Raw genomic sequence first — 5,237 nt, 5'->3', positions numbered from 1 at the left:
GTGCAGAGGAAGAGGATGAACCTTAATGCGGTGAACCTTATATACTAGAACCTTGCAGGTGTTTTTGCAGAAGTATTCTGTTGTGCATGTGTGAATTATTTTGATGTGCTCTTGTTAGGCGTTGAACCGTAATGCGTGGAGTCGGTGGCTGATGTATTTTATTTGATGTGATATGCTACTGAAATGAAATATACATTTTATTTGCAATCTTTTATTCTGTTGTACTTATCTTTAATGGGCCTATCCTGAGATATGCATGCTTCTAGCAAAAAAAATCGTTCGAACCGAAACAGATCAGACATTTTAAATAGTAAAATAGGTACTGGGCCAGGCCCATGTAGCTAGATTGGTTGACAGGGGTCTGAAATTTATGATGATTCTATTTGGTCACTAGCAATGCCACGTCAGCGTGGCTATGTCAGATCCTACGTGGCTCACACAAATGAGTAATGACCAAACCAAAATTTTGGTCGATAGAGACCTGCGACCAAAATTTTAGAAAAGTCATGTTTGTTCATTCTTGACGGCCAACTGCTGACGTTGTGAAGTTGGTCAAAAAAAGGTCAATAAACAAAAACAATGACGAATCAGTGACCAATATAGGGAGTCATAATTGACTTTATTTTTTGTAGTGTACACTGGCACGATCCCCAACTGTTACCCTGGCACGATGCCCAACTGTAACACCGGCACGATGCCCAACTGTTACACTGGCACGATGCCCAACTGTAACATACTCAGACGAGTTCTCCCATCATTACTATCATAGATATGGTTGACCTTCTACTGAGGTCTGGTCAGGCTGTCCAATACCGTGGACTCGGCTATTCGAATAGGTTTTACACTCTGCAGAGTTTGCATACTTTACCCACACTCTGGAGCACTCACCTCCTGATCCCATTCGGGTGGACCAGCATTGCTCCAATGAGACTTTCCTGACCCGACTCCTTCATCATACCTCCGGCAACTACTCCCTTCCAGAGTCCTGCCCTGGGTGGCCCTGTGTCCTGACGACACCTGCCACCGTCGTGGCCAACAAAACTGTCCCAACCGGGGACGTGCGCACAAAACAACTCAACTGGCTCACAAGGTTATCACCGCCTGCCTGATCAGGGTCAGTGCTCGTGCCTAACCCTCCCTCTCTGGAAGTACCAATGAAAGAGCATGCGATTAGCTCAAGTCAAGGTTGTCCCATATCAGCAAGAGGTGGTTGTGCGGATGGGCCTGGACAGGTGACTCTGGTCAACCAACTAGGTATCTTATCTCCGAATAATCTGTCACAGCTGACACCTGATGTCATAGCAATCTGATAAGCTCTAGCCACTACTGTTGATCCATGATCACAAAGTAATCATAGACAGTAATCTCAACAGTATAGAGTAAATAAGTGGGTGAAATCGTTAGTTGCTAACGGTCTTGTACTCAACACGGCATTCATTTATTCAAACAGTGCATACTTATATGACGGAGTATCAACAGATATATTTATTAACAAAGGATTTGATGAGACTATAATATTGCAATGCAATAAAACAAATGAAAGTTGTGGCTTTCTTGGGATGATGAAACCACCGGGAAGAAGCGCGAAAAACTCACGGAAGGAATTGTCGGAAACAGTTCTCTCTCGGAGGAGGGGTTGTTTACAGCAAGGGCAACATGGTCATTTCTACTCTAATATCACATGGTGTAAACGATACCATCTTGACGGGCTCGACAAGATGAAGACCTGGCTGCTGGTTTCACTGGAATCGGAGTCACGGATAAAAAGTTATGACCCGATGAAGTTTAGGGACCGATGTGCAAAACAAATATTCACATACGGGTCCCTGAGTGGATAAGGCAGAAAGCACTTTGGATAGAATACATTTTCAGATAAGTGAAAGCATACTTTTGCCGGAAGAACAACAGAATATGCTTCCATAAGGGGAAAGCGTATTTTACCAAAAGGCGCTTCCACTTAAAATCCCGCGGGCCCACGGTCAATCCTGATATTTGAACCGAGGGGAGGTGGTGCCCGCTTCGCAAGTCCATCTTCCTCCTCCCATGCCTGCGCTTGGCCGGAGACAGGTGCTCGCCCCGACGATGATTGCCGGCGATTTTGGTCGTCTCCCGTGGCGTGCGACCTACCGACACGCTCAGCGGGACGATTCTCGTCGGTTGGTGAAGGTCTCCAATGCCGGGGAGCTTCGGAACAGAGGCTGTCGCGCCCGCAGCGGAGGAGGGCTTCAGCCTCTGGAGGGCTCACTGCTAGAGGCCACCGTAGGACGGGAAGGGATGCCGGGGTGGTTCTAGAGTGGAGGTGGAAGGGAGAGAAGGGGTGGGGTTCGCTGGAATTTGAGCCGAGGCCGATGGCAGCCATGGCGGCGATTCGGGAACAGGGGGGCTCCGGGGGCTCGGGCAGGAGGTTGGGGAGGCGCCTAGGAGGGAGAGGAGGCTGCCTGACCGCTCGAGGGGCTCCGGGACGGCCTTAAATAGGCGCCCGACGGCGAGCAGATGGGCTCGGACGCCGTGGCGACCTTAGCCACACCCTGGTGCTCTATAGCTGCGGGGTTGGCAGCTTTGCGGAGTCTAGAAGACTCTAGGAGGAGCAGGAGAGGCCAGCTGGGCTTCCGGAGAGCTCGAGGGAGGAAGACGACACGTCTGTCACTGGAGGAACAGAGAGGAGCTCGTCGCGACGCGGCGAGGAAGAATCCAGAGGGGGAATGGGCTCGAGGGAGAAGAGGGCGACTAGGTGAAACTACTGGACATGACTAGAGCTCGGGGGAGGGGAGGAATCGACGAGGCCAAGGGGTCCACAACACAGAGCGTGTGGTTGACATGCCACAAGTGTGGTCACCACGTGCACTAGTGCACATGGTGCACTCTGGCATGCAGCACCATGTCTAGTAGGGAGTCCTTACAAGAAGGGGTCCTACTGAGGTGATAGATCACCATTAGACACCAAGGGATGATGGGAAACTTCACCACAAGATTGTTGTTGCCAACTTGGCACTGACACTTTGGTCAACAGGAAAGAGATAAGAGCAAAAGATTATGTCTGGGAGGCTTAGGGTAGGAGGGACTACAAACCTAGGAAGTTTGAGGGTCACCGGATGAAAATTGGACAGGGTTGCTCTGAAACTAGCTAAACTGGTCCAGAATAGAAATTTTGAAGTGGCACTCACATACTGGATTGGATTGGGATCAAACTTGGAGGAGATGAATATTTTGGGCATGTGAGGATGCTGTATAAAAGTCATGCCATCTTGATAAGCCCAAGTGGCACTTCCTTCATAAAGTTTCTCACTTGACAGAAACTTAGAAGAATTACTGGGAATAATTGGCTAAATAAAATGGGCTCAAAATTGGTTTAGCAAGGTTTTATATATAGGAGAATGTCGTGGTAAAAATTCCGAATTTATGGAGCAATATAAAATATAGTTGCTTCATAAATCCAAATAATGAGGAAGGTTGAGCATATTGCCCAACCACGATGCCCAACTGTAACACCGGCACGATGCCCAACTGTTACACTCGCACGGTTCCCAACTGTTACCCTGGCATGATGCCCAACTGTAACACCGGCATGATGCCCAACTGTTACACTGGCACGATGCCCAACTATAACATACTGAGACAAGTTCTTCCATCATTACTATCATAGATATGGTTGACCTTCTACCGAGGTCTGGTCGGGCTGTCTAATATCGTGGACTCGGCTATTCGAATAGGTTTTACACTCTGCACAGGTTGCACACTTTACCCACACTCTGGAGCACTGACCTCGTGATCCCATTCGGGTGGACCAGCATTGCTCCAATGAGACTTTCCTGACCCGTGACTCTTTCATCGTACCTCCGGCAACTACTCCCTTCCGGAGTCCTACCCTGGGTGGCCCTATGTCCTCATGACACCTATGTCCTCATGACACCTGCCACCGTCGTGGCCAACAAAACTGTCCCAACCGGGGATGTGCGCACAAAACAACTCAACTGGCTCACACGGTTATCACCGCCTGCCTGATCAGGGTCAGCGCGCGTGCATAACCCTCCCTCTTTGGAAGTACCGATGAAAGAACAAGCGATCAGCTGAAGTCAAGGCCGTCCCATATCAGCAAGAGGTTGTTGTGCTGATGGGCCCGGAGAGGTGACTCTGGTCAACCAACTAGGTATCTTATGTCCGAATAATCTGTCACACTGACACCTGATGTCATCGCAATCTGATAAGCTCTAGCCACTATTGTTGATCCATGATCACAAAGTAATCATAGACAGTAATATCAACAGTATAGAGTAAAATAGTGGGTGAAACCGTTTGTTGCTAACGGTCTTGTGCTCAACACGGCATTCATTTATTCAAACAGTGCATACTCATATGCCGGACTATCAACAGATATATTTATTATCAAAGTAGTTGATGAGACTATAATGTTGCAATGCAATAAAGCGAATTAAAGTTGTGGCTTGCCTCGGATGATGAAACCACCGGGAAGAAGCGCGAAAAATTCGCGGAAGGCATTGCCGGAAACAGTTCTATCGAAGGAGGAGGGGTTGTTTACAGCAAGGGAAACATGGTCATTCCTACTCTAAGATCACATGGTGGAAATGATACCATCTTGACGGGCTCGACAAGACAAAGACGTGGCCGCTGGTTTCACTGGAATCGGAGTCACGGATAAAAAGTTATGTCCCGATGAAGTTTAGGGACCAATCTGCAAAACAAATATTCACATACGGGTCCCTGAGTGGATAAGGCAGAAAGCACTTTTGAGAGAATACGTTTTCAGAGAAGTGAAAGCATACTTTTGCCGGAAGAACAAGAGAATACGCTTCCATAAGGGGAAAGTGTATTTTACCAAAAGGCTCTTCCATTTAAAATCCCGCTTGCCAGGGTCAATCCTGATATTTGACTCACCGGTGGGACCCGAGTGGAGGTGGTGCCCGCTTGGCAGGTCCATCTTCCTCCTCCCATGCCTGCGCTTGGCCGGAGACAGGGGCTCGCCCCGACGACGATAGCCGGCGATTTTGGCCCTCTCCCGTGGCGTGCGACCTACCGACACGCTCAGGGGGACGATTCTCGTCGGTTAGTGAGGCTCTCCAATGCCGGGGAGCTTCGGAACAAAGGCGATCGCGCCCGCGGTGTAGGAGGGCTTCGTCCTCTGGAGGGCTCACTGGTAGAGGACACAGTAGGAGGGGAAGGGATGCCGGGGTGGTTCCAGAGTGGAGGTGGATGCTTCAAGTGGAGGTGGAAGGGAGAGA

The sequence above is a fragment of the Hordeum vulgare genome, chromosome 4H, assembly GCF_904849725.1.
Source record: "Hordeum vulgare subsp. vulgare chromosome 4H, MorexV3_pseudomolecules_assembly, whole genome shotgun sequence".
Lineage (NCBI taxonomy): Eukaryota > Viridiplantae > Streptophyta > Magnoliopsida > Poales > Poaceae > Hordeum > Hordeum vulgare.
The sequence above is the reverse complement of the archived record's forward strand: the minus strand, read 5'-3'. Positions refer to the sequence as shown.